The sequence below is a fragment of the Schistocerca americana genome, chromosome 10 (assembly GCF_021461395.2).
Source record: "Schistocerca americana isolate TAMUIC-IGC-003095 chromosome 10, iqSchAmer2.1, whole genome shotgun sequence".
In the NCBI taxonomy this organism is placed as follows: Eukaryota; Metazoa; Arthropoda; class Insecta; order Orthoptera; family Acrididae; genus Schistocerca; species Schistocerca americana.
Window position 1 is genome coordinate 42,134,102 of NC_060128.1, and position 13,425 is coordinate 42,147,526.

Here is a 13,425-nt window from a genome sequence, read left to right on the forward strand (position 1 = left end):
CAGGTTTACTGTATCCCTTGGACCTTCATATTGACGATGAAACACAGAAATTGCATCCAAATATAATACAAAAGCTACAATGCCGACTTAAGTACAAGAGGACTGACACTAACTCTCTATGATTGGAACCTCTCTTGTGAGGTCAGTTTAGATTACGATGTTTCACTTCAGGTTTACTGTACCCCTTGTACCTTCTTAGTGACGATAAAACACAGATATTGCATCCGAATTTAATACAAAAGGCACAATGCCGACTTAAGTACAAGAGGACTGACACTCTCACTTTCTATGACTTTAACCTCTCCTGTGAGTCCAGTTTTAGATTCCGATGCTAAACTTCAGGTTTACTTTATCACTTGGTCCTTCTTATTTGCGATGAAACACAGAAATTGCAACCGAAATTTAATACATAAGGCACAATGCCGACTAAAGTACAAGAGGACTGACACTCTCACTTTTTATGATTTGAACCTCTTCTGTGGGTCCAGTTTTAGATTCCGATGCTTCACTTCAGGTTTACTGTATCCCTTGGACCTTCATATTGACTATGAAACACAGAAATTGCATCCGAATATAATACAAAAGCCACAATGCCGACTTAAGTACAAGAGGACTGACACTCTAACTGTCTATGATTTGAACATCTCCTGTGAGTCCAGTTTTAGTTTCCGATGCTTCACTTCAGGTTTACTGTATACCTTGGACCTCCTTATTGACGATGAAACACAGAAATTTCATCCGAATTAGATACAAAAGGCACAATGCCGACTTAAGTGGAAGAGGACTGACACTCTAACTTTCTATGATTGGAACCTCTCCTGTGAGTCCAGTTTTAGATTCCGATGCTTCACTTCAGGTTTACTGTATACTTTGGACCTTCTTATTGACGATGAAACACAGAAATTGCATTCGCATTTAATACAAAAGGCGCAATAACGACTTAAGTACAAGAGGACTGACACTCTAACTTTCTATGATTGAACCTCTTCTGTGAGTCCAGTTTTAGATTTCGATGATACACTTCAGGTTTACTGTATACCAAGGACCTTCTTATTGACGATGAAACACAGAAATTGCATCCGAATTTAATACAAAAGGCACAATGCCGACTTAAGTACAAGAGGACTGACACTCTAACTGTCTATGATTTGAACATCTCCTGTGAGTCCAGTTTTAGTTTCCGATGCTTCACTTCAGGTTTAGTGTATCCCTTGGACCTTCTTATTGACGATGAAAGAGAGAAATTGCATCCGAATTTAATACAAGGGGCACAATGCCGACTTAAGTACAAGAGGACTGACACTCTCACTTTATATAATTGGAACCTCTCCTGTGAGTCCGGTTTTAGATTCCGATACTTCACTTCAGGTTTACTTTATCCCTTGGTCCTTCTTATTGGCGATGAAACACAGAAATTGCAATCGAAATTTAATACAAAAGGCACAATGCCGACTTAAGTACAAGAGGACTGACACTCTCACTTTCTATGATTTGAACCTCTTCTGTGAGTCCAGTTTTAGTTTCCGATGCTTCACTTCAGGTGTACTGTATCCCTTGGACCTTCATATTGGCGATGAAACACAGAAATTGCATCCGAATATAATACAAAAGCCACAATGGCGACTTAAGTACAAGAGGACTGACACTCTAACTGTCTATGATTTGAACATCTCCTGTGAGACCAGTTTTAGTTTCCGATGCTTCACTTCAGGTTTACTGTATACCTTGGACCTTCTTATTGACGATGAAACACAGAAATTTCTACCGAATTTAATACAAAAGGACAATGCCGACTTAAGTACAAGAGGACTGACACTCTCACTTTCTATGATTTGAACCTCTCCCGTGAGTCCAGTTTTAGATTCCATTGCTTTACTTCAGGTTTACTGTATACCTTGGACCTTCTTTTTGGCGATGAAACGCAGATATTGCATACAAATTAACTACAAAAGGCACAATGCCGACTTAAGTACAAGAGGACTGACACTCTCACTTTCTATGATTTGAACCTCTCCTGTGCGTCCAGTTTTAGATTCCGATGTTTCACTTCAGGTTTACTGTCTCCCTTGGACCTTCGTATTGACGATGAAACACAGAAATTGCAACCGAATGTAATACAAGAGGCACAATGCCGACTTAAGTACAAGAGGACTGACACTCTCACTTTCTATGATTTGAACCTTACCTGTGTGTCTAGTTTTCGATTCCGATGCTTCACTTCAGGTTTACTGTGTCCCTTGGACCTTCTTATTGACGATGAAACACAGAAATTGCATCCGAATTTAATACAAAAGACACAATGCGAATTTAAGAACAAGAGGACTGACACTCTAACTTTCTATGCTTGGAACCTCTCCTGTGATTCCAGTATTAGATTCTGATGCTGCACTTCAGGTTTACAGTATACTTTGGCCCTTCTTATTGATGACGAAACCCAGAAATTGCATCCGAATTTAATACAAAGGGCACAATGCCGACTTAAGTACAAGAGGACTGGCACTCTCACTATCTATGATTTGAACCTCTCCTGTGAGTCCAGTTTTAGATTCCGATGCTTCACTTCAGGTTTACTTTATCACTTGGTCCTTCTTATTGGCGATGAAACACAGAAATTGCAACCGAAATTTAATACAAAAGGCACAATGCCGACTTAAGTACAAGAGGACTGACACTCTCACTTTTTATGATTTGAACCTCTTCTGTGAGTCCAGTTTTAGATTCCGATGCTTCACTTCAGGTTTACTGTATACCATGGACCTTCTTATTGACGATGAAACACAGAAATTGCATCCGAATTTAATACAAATGGCACAATGCCGACTTAAGTACAAGAGGACTGACACTCTAACTTTCTATGATTCGAACCTCTGCTGTGAGTTCAGTTTTAGATTACGACGCTTCACTTCAGGATTACTGTATTCCTTGGACCTTCTTATTGACGATGACACACAGACATTGCATCCGAATTTAATACAAAAGGCACAATGCCGACTTAAGTACAAGAGGACTGACACTCTAACTGTCTATGATTTGAACACCTCCTGTGAGTCCAGTTTTAGTTTCCGATGCTTCACTTCAGGTTTACTGTATACCTTGGACCTTCTTATTGACGATGAAACACAGAAATTTCATCCGAATTTAATACAAAAGGCACAATGCCGACTTAAGTACAAGAGGACTGACACTCTAACATTCTATGATTTGAACCTCTCCTGTGAGTCCAGTTTTAGATTCCGATGCGTCACTTCTGGTTTATTGTATACCTTGGACCTTATTATTCACGATGAAACACAGAAATTGCATCCGAATTTAATACAAAGGGCACAATGCCGACTTAAGTACAAGAGGACTGACACTCTCACTATCTATGATTTGAACCTCTCATGTGAGTCCAGTTTTAGATTCCGATGCTTCACTACAGGTTTACTGTATCACTTGGTCCTTCTTATTGGCGATGAAACACAGAAATTGCAATCGAAATTTAATACAAAATGCACAATGCCGACTTAAGTACAACAGGACTGACACCCTTACTTTCTATGATTTGAACCTCTTCTGTGAGTCCAGTTTTAGATTCCGATGCTTCACTTCAGGTGTACTGTATCCCTTGGACCTTCATATTGACGATGAAACACAGAAATTGCATCCGAATGTAATACAAAAGCCACAATGCCGACTTAAGTACAAGAGGACTGACACTCTAACTGTCTATGATTTGAACATCTCCTGTGAGTCCAGTTTTAGTTTCCGATGCTTCACTTCAGGTTTACTGTATACCTTGGACCTTCTTATTGACGATGAAACACAGAAATTTCATCCGAATTTAATACAAAGGCACAATTCCGACTTAAGTACAAGAGGACTGACACTCTAGCTTTCTATGATTTGAACCTGTCCTGTGAGTCCAATTTTAGATTCCGATGCTTCTCTTCAGGTTTATTGTATACCTTGGACCTTCTTATTGACGATGAAACACAGAAATTGCATCCGAATTTAATACAAAAGGCGCAATGCCGACTTAAGTACAAGAGGACTACACTCTAACTTTCTATGATTGAACCTCTCCTGTGAGTCCAGTTTTAGATTTCGATGCTACACTTCAGGTTTACTGTATACCATGGACCTTCTTATTGACGATGAAAGACAGAAATTGCATCCCAATGTAATACAAAAGGCACAATGCCGATTTAAGAACAAGAGGACTGACACTCTAACTTTCTATGATTTGAACCTCTCCTGTGAGTCCAGTTTTAGATTCCGATGCTTCACTTCAGGTTTACTGTATCCCTTGGTCCTTCTTATTGGCGATGAAACACAGAAACTGCAACCGAAATTTAATACAAAATGCACAATGCCGAATTAACTACAAGAGGACTGACACTCTCACTTTCTATGATTTGAACCTCTTCTGAGAGTCCAGTTTTAGATTCCGATGCTTCACTTCAGGTTTACTGTATCCCTTGGACCTTCATATTGACGATGAAACACAGAAATTGCATCCAAATATAATACAAAAGCTACAATGCCGACTTAAGTACAAGAGGACTGACACTAACTTTCTATGATTGGAACCTCTCTTGTGAGGTCAGTTTAGATTACGATGTTTCACTTCAGGTTAACGTACCCCTTGTACCTTCTTAGTGACGATAAAACACAGATATTGCATCCGAATTTAATACAAAAGGCACAATGCCGACTTAAGTACAAGAGGACTGACACTCTCACTTTCTATGACTTTAACCTCTCCTGTGAGTCCAGTTTTAGATTCCGATGCTAAACTTCAGGTTTACTTTATCACTTGGTCCTTCTTATTTGCGATGAAACACAGAAATTGCAACCGAAATTTAATACATAAGGCACAATGCCGACTAAAGTACAAGAGGACTGACACTCTCACTTTTTATGATTTGAACCTCTTCTGTGAGTCCAGTTTTAGATTCCGATGCTTCACTTCAGGTTTACTGTATCCCTTGGACCTTCATATTGACGATGAAACACAGAAATTGCATCCGAATATAATACAAAAGCCACAATGGCGACTTAAGTACAAGAGGACTGACACTCTAACTGTCTATGATTTGAACATTTCCTGTGAGTCCAGTTTTAGTTTCCGATGCTTCACTTCAGGTTTACTGTATACCTTGGACCTTCTTATTGACGATGAAACACAGAAATTTCTACCGAATTTAATACAAAAGGACAATGCCGACTTAAGTACAAGAGGACTGACACTCTCACTTTCTATGATTTGAACCTCTCCCGTGAGTCCAGTTTTAGATTCCATTGCTTTACTTCAGGTTTACTGTATACCTTGGACCTTCTTTTTGGCGATGAAACGCAGATATTGCATACAAATTAACTACAAAAGGCACAATGCCGACTTAAGTACAAGAGGACTGACACTCTCACTTTCTATGATTTGAACCTCTCCTGTGCGTCCAGTTTTAGATTCCGATGTTTCACTTCAGGTTTACTGTCTCCCTTGGACCTTCTTATTGACGATGAAACACAGAAATTGCAACCGAATTTAATACAAGAGGCACAATGCCGACTTAAGTACAAGAGGACTGACACTCTCACTTTCTATGATTTGAACCTTACCTGTGTGTCTAGTTTTCGATTCCGATGCTTCACTTCAGGTTTACTGTGTCCCTTGGACCTTCTTATTGACGATGAAACACAGAAATTGCATCCGAATTTAATACAAAAGACACAATGCGAATTTAAGAACAAGAGGACTGACACTCTAACTTTCTATGCTTGGAACCTCTCCTGTGATTCCAGTATTAGATTCTGATGCTGCACTTCAGGTTTACAGTATACTTTGGCCCTTCTTATTGATGACGAAACACAGAAATTGCATCCGAATTTAATACAAAAGGCATAATACCGACTTAAGTACATGAGGACTGACACTCTAATTTTCTATGATTTGAACCTCTCCTGTGAGTCCAGATATCGATTTCGATGCTTCACTTCAGGTTTGCTGTATCCCTTAGACCTTATTATTGACGATGAAACACAGAAATTGCATCTGAATTTACTACAAAAGACACAATGCCGACTTAAGTACAAGAGGACTGACACTCTAACTTTCTATGATTTGAACCTCTCTTGTGAGTCCAGTTTTAGATTTCGATGCTTCACTTCAGGTTTACTGTATCCGTTGGACCTTCTTATTGACGATGAAACCCAGAAATTGCATCCGAATTTAATACAAAGGGCACAATGCCGACTTAAGTACAAGAGGACTGACACTCTCACTATCTATGATTTGAACCTCTCCTGTGAGTCCAGTTTAGATTCCGATGCTTCACTTCAGGTTTACTTTATCACTTGGTATTTCTTATTGGCGATGAAACACAGAAATTGCAACCGAAATTTAATACAAAAGGCACAATGCCGACTTAAGTACAAGAGGACTGACACTCTCACTTTTTATGATTTGAACCTCTTCTGTGAGTCCAGTTTTAGATTCCGATGCTTCACTTCAGGTTTACTGTATACCATGGACCTTCTTATTGACGATGAAACACAGAAATTGCATCCGAATTTAATACAAATGGCACAATGCCGACTTAAGTACAAGAGGACTGACACTCTAACTTTCTATGATTCGAACCTCTGCTGTGAGTTCAGTTTTAGATTACGACGCTTCACTTCCGGATTACTGTATTCCTTGGACCTTCTTATTGACGATGACACACAGATATTGCATCCGAATTTAATACAAAAGGCACAATGCCGACATAAGTACAAGAGGACTGACACTCTCACTTTCTATGATATGAACCTCTCCTGTGAGTCCAGTTTTAGATTCCGATGCTTCACTTCAGGTTTACTGTATCCCTTGGACCTTCTTATTGACGATGAAAGAGAGAAATTGCATCCGAATTTAATACAAAGGGCACAATGCCGACTTAAGTACAAGAGGACTGACACTCTCACTTTATATAATTGGAACCTCTCCTGTGAGTCCTGTTTTAGATTCCGATGCTTAACTTCAGGTTTACTGTATCCCTTGGACCTTCTTATTGACGATGAAAGAGAGAAATTGCATCCTAATTTAATACAAAAGGCACAATGCCGACTTAAGTACAAGAGGACTGACACTCTAACTTTCTCTGATTTGAACTTCCTATGTGAGTCCAGTTTTTGATTTCGATGCTTCACTTCAGGTTTGCTGTATCCCTTGGACCTTATTATTGACGATGAAACACAGACATTGCATCCGAATTTAATACAAAAGACACAATGCCGACTTAAGTACAAGAGGACTGACACTCTAACTTTCTATGATTTGAACCTCTCTTGTGAGTCCCGTTTTAGATTCCGATGCTTCACTTCAGGTGTACTGTATCCCTTGGACCTTCATATTGACGATGAAACACAGAAATTGCATCCGAATTTAATACAAGAGGCACAATGCCGACTTAAGTACAAGAGGACTGACACTCTAACTGTCTATGATTTGAACACCTCCTGTGAGTCCAGTTTTAGTTTCCGATGCTTCACTTCAGGTTTACTGTATACCTTGGACCTTCTTATTGACGATGAAACACAGAAATTTCATCCGAATTTAATACAAAAGGCACAATGCCGACTTAAGTACAAGAGGACTGACACTCTAACATTCTATGATTTGAACCTCTCCTGTGAGTCCAGTTTTAGATTCCGATGCGTCACTTCTGGTTTATTGTATACCTTGGACCTTATTATTCACGATGAAACACAGAAATTGCATCCGAATTTAATACAAAGGGCACAATGCCGACTTAAGTACAAGAGGACTGACACTCTCACTATCTATGATTTGAACCTCTCATGTGAGTCCAGTTTTAGATTCCGATGCTTCACTTCAGGTTTACTGTATCACTTGGTCCTTCTTATTGGCGATGAAACACAGAAATTGCAATCGAAATTTAATACAAAATGCACAATGCCGACTTAAGTACAAGAGGACTGACACCCTTACTTTCTATGATTTGAACCTCTTCTGTGAGTCCAGTTTTAGATTCCGATGCTTCACTTCAGGTGTACTGTATCCCTTGGACCTTCATATTGACGATGAAACACAGAAATTGCATCCGAATATAATACAAAAGCCACAATGCCGACTTAAGTACAAGAGGACTGACACTCTAACTGTCTATGATTTGAACATCTCCAGTGAGTCCAGTTTTAGTTTCCGATGCTTCACTTCAGGTTTACTGTATACCTTGGACCTTCTTATTGACGATGAAACACAGAAATTTCATCCGAATTTAATACAAAAGGCACAATTCCGACTTAAGTACAAGAGGACTGACACTCTAACTTTCTATGATTTGAACCTCTCCTGTGAGTCCAGTTTTAGATTCCGATGCTTCTCTTCAGGTTTATTGTATACCTTGGACCTTCTTATTGACGATGAAACACAGAAATTGCATCCGAATTTAATACAAAAGGCGCAATGCCGACATAAGTACAAGAGGACTGACACTCTAACTTTCTATGATTGAACCTCTCCTGTGAGTCCAGTTTTAGATTTCGATGCTACACTTCAGGTTTACTGTATACCATGGACCTTCTTATTGACGATGAAAGACAGAAATTGCATCCCAATGTAATACAAAAGGCACAATGCCGATTTAAGAACAAGAGGACTGACACTATAACTTTCTATGATTGAACCTCTCCTGTGAGTCCAGTTTTAGATTCCGATGCTTCACTTCAGGTTTACTGTATCCCTTGGTCCTTCTTATTGGCGATGAAACACAGAAACTGCAACCGAAATTTAATACAAAATGCACAATGCCGACTTAAGTACAAGAGGACTGACACTCTCACTTTCTATGATTTGAACCTCTTCTGAGAGTCCAGTTTTAGATTCCGATGCTTCACTTCAGGTTTACTGTATCCCTTGGACCTTCATATTGACGATGAAACACAGAAATTGCATCCAAATATAATACAAAAGCTACAATGCCGACTTAAGTACAAGAGGACTGACACTAACTTTCTATGATTGGAACCTCTCTTGTGAGGTCAGTTTAGATTACGATGTTTCACTTCAGGTTTACTGTACCCCTTGTACCTTCTTAGTGACGATAAAACACAGATATTGCATCCGAATTTAATACAAAAGGCACAATGCCGACTTAAGTACAAGAGGACTGACACTCTCACTTTCTATGACTTTAACCTCTCCTGTGAGTCCAGTTTTAGATTCCGATGCTAAACTTCAGGTTTACTTTATCACTTGGTCCTTCTTATTTGCGATGAAACACAGAAATTGCAACCGAAATTTAATACATAAGGCACAATGCCGACTAAAGTACAAGACGACTGACACTCTCACTTTTTATGATTTGAACCTCTTCTGTGAGTCCAGTTTTAGATTCCGATGCTTCACTTCAGGTTTACTGTATCCCTTGGACCTTCATATTGACGATGAAACACAGAAATTGCATCCGAATATAATACAAAAGCCACAATGCCGACTTAAGTACAAGAGGACTGACACTCTAACTGTCTATGATTTGAAATCACCTGTGAGTCCAGTTTTAGTTTACGATGCTTCACTTCAGGTTTACTGTATACCTTGGACCTCCTTATTGACGATGAAACACAGAAATTTCATCCGAATTTAATACAAAAGGCACTTTGCCGACTTAAGTACAAGAGGATTGACACTCTAACTTTCTATGATTGGAACCTCTCCTGTGAGTCCAGTTTTAGATTCCAATGCTTCACTTCAGGTTTACTGTATACTTTGGACCTTCTTATTGACGATGAAACACAGAAATTGCATTCGCATTTAATACAAAAGGCGCAATACCGACTTAAGTACAAGAGGACTGACACTCTAACTTTCTATGATTGGAACCTCTGCTGTGAGTTCAGTTTTAGATTACGATGCTTCACTTCAGGATTACTGTATTCCTTGGACCTTCTTATTGACGATGACACACAGATATTGCATCCGAATTTAATACAAAAGGCACAATGCCGACTTAAGTAAAAGAGGACTGACACACTGACTTTCTATGTTTGGAACCTCTCCTGTGAGTCCAGTTTTGGATTACGATGCCTCACATCAGGTTTACTGTATACCTTGGAAATTCTTATTGACGATGAAACACAGATATTGCGTCCGAATTTAATACAAAAGGCACAATGCCGACTTAAGTACAAGAGGACTGACACTCTAACTTTCTATGATTTGAACCTTTCCTGTGAGTCCAGTTTTAGATTTCGATGCTACACTTCAGGTTTACTGTATACCATGGACCTTCTTATTGACGATGACACACAGAAATTGCATCCGAATTTAATACAAAAGGCACAATGCCGACTTAAGTACAAGAGGACTGACACTCTAACTATCTATGATTTGAACCTCTCCTGTGAGTCCAGTTTTAGATTCCGATGCTTCACTTCAGGTTTACTGTATACCTTGGACCTTCTCATTGACGATGAAACACAGAAATTGCATCCGAATTTAATACAAAATGCACAATGCCGACTTAAGTACAAGAGGACTGACACTCTCACTTTCTATAATTTGAACCTCTCCTGTGATTCCAGTTTTAGATTCCAATGCGACACTTCAGGTTTACTGTATACCATGGATCTTCTTATTGACAATGAAACACAGAAATTGCATCCTAATTTAGTACAAAAGGCACAATGCCGACTTAAGTACAAGAAGACTGACACTATCACTTTCGATGATTTGAACCTCACCTGTGAGTCCAGTTTCAGATTCCGATGCTTCACTTAAGGTTTACTGTATCACTTGGACCTTCTCAATGTCGATGAAACACAGAAATTGCATCCGAATTTAATACAAAAGGCACAATGCCGACTTAAGTACAAGAGGACTGACACTCTAACTTTCTGTGATTTGAACTTCCCCTGTGAGTCCAGTTTTAGATTCCGATGCTACACTTCAGGTTTACTGTATACCATGGACCTTCTTATTGACAATGAAACACAGAAATTGCATCCGAATTTAATACAAAAGGTACAATGCCGACTTAAGTACAAGAAGACTGACACTCTAACTTTCCATGATTTGAACCTCTCCTGTGAGTCCAGTCTTAGATTCCGATGCTACACTTCAGGTTTACTGTATACCATGGACATTCTTATTGACAATTAAATACAGAAATTGCATCCGAATTTAATACAAAAGGCACAATGCCGTCTTAAGTACAAGAGGACAGACACTCTAACTCTATATGATTTGAACCTCTCCTGTGAGTCCAGTTTTAGATTCCGATGCTTTACTTCATGTTTACTGTATCCCTTGGACCTTCTGATTGACGATGAAACACAGACATTGCATCCGGATTTAATACAAAGGCACAATGCCGACTTACGTACAAGAGGACTGTCACTCCCACTTTCTATGATTTGAACCTCTCCTGTGAGTACAGTTTTAGATTCCGATGCTTCACTTCACGTTTACTGTATACCTTGGACCTTCTTATTGTCGATGAAACACAGAAATTGCATCCGAATTTAATACAAAAGGCACAATGAGGACTTAAGTACAAGCGGACTGACACTCTAACTTTCTATGATTTGAACCTCTCCTGTTAGTCCAGTTTTAGATTCCGATGCTTCATTTCAGGTTAACAGTACACCTTGGACCTTCTTATTGACGATGAAACACAGATATTGCATCCGAATTAGATACAAAAGGCACAATGCCGACTTAAGTGGAAGAGGACTGACACCCTCACTTTCTATGATTTGAACCTCTCCTGTGAGTCCAGTTTTAGATTCCGCTGCTTCACTTCAGGTTTACTGTATCCCTTGCACATTCGTATTGACGATGAAACACAGAAATTGCATCCGAATTCACTACAAAAGGCACAATGCCGACTTAAGTGCAAGAGGACTAACACTCTCACTTTCTACGATTTGAACCCCTCCTGTGAGTCCAGTTTTAGATTCCGATGCTTCACTTCAGGTTTACTGTATCCCTTGGACCTTCTTATTGACGATGAAACACAGAAATTGCATCCGAATTTAATACAAAAGGCACAATGCCGACTTAAGTACAAGAGGACTGACCCTCTAACTTTCTGTGATTTGAACTTCCCCTGTGAGTCCAGTTTTAGATTCCGATGCGACACTTCAGGTTAACTGTATACCATGGACCTTCTTATTGACAATGAAACACAGAAATTGCATCCGAATTTAATACAAAAGGCACAATGTCGACTTAAGTACATGAAGACTGACACTCTAACTGTCTATGATTTGAACCTCTCCTGTGAGTCCAGTTTTAGATTCCGATGCTTCACTTCAGGTTTACTGTATCCCTTGGTCCTTCTTATTGGCGATGAAACACAGAAACTGCAACCGAAATTTAATACAAAATGCACAATGCCGACTTAAGTACAAGAGGACTGACACTCTCACTTTCTATGATTTGAACCTCTTCTGAGAGTCCAGTTTTAGATTCCGATGCTTCACTTCAGGTTTACTGTATCCCTTGGACCTTCATATTGACGATGAAACACAGAAATTGCATCCAAATATAATACAAAAGCTACAATGCCGACTTAAGTACAAGAGGACTGACACTAACTTTCTATGATTGGAACCTCTCTTGTGAGGTCAGTTTAGATTACGATGTTTCACTTCAGGTTTACTGTACCCCTTGTACCTTCTTAGTGACGATAAAACACAGATATTGCATCCGAATTTAATACAAAAGGCACAATGCCGACTTAAGTACAAGAGGACTGACACTCTCACTTTCTATGACTTTAACCTCTCCTGTGAGTCCAGTTTTAGATTCCGATGCTAAACTTCAGGTTTACTTTATCACTTGGTCCTTCTTATTTGCGATGAAACACAGAAATTGCAACCGAAATTTAATACATAAGGCACAATGCCGACTAAAGTACAAGACGACTGACACTCTCACTTTTTATGATTTGAACCTCTTCTGTGAGTCCAGTTTTAGATTCCGATGCTTCACTTCAGGTTTACTGTATCCCTTGGACCTTCATATTGACGATGAAACACAGAAATTGCATCCGAATATAATACAAAAGCCACAATGCCGACTTAAGTACAAGAGGACTGACACTCTAACTGTCTATGATTTGAAATCACCTGTGAGTCCAGTTTTAGTTTACGATGCTTCACTTCAGGTTTACTGTATACCTTGGACCTCCTTATTGACGATGAAACACAGAAATTTCATCCGAATTTAATACAAAAGGCACTTTGCCGACTTAAGTACAAGAGGATTGACACTCTAACTTTCTATGATTGGAACCTCTCCTGTGAGTCCAGTTTTAGATTCCAATGCTTCACTTCAGGTTTACTGTATACTTTGGACCTTCTTATTGACGATGAAACACAGAAATTGCATTCGCATTTAATACAAAAGGCGCAATACCGACTTAAGTACAAGAG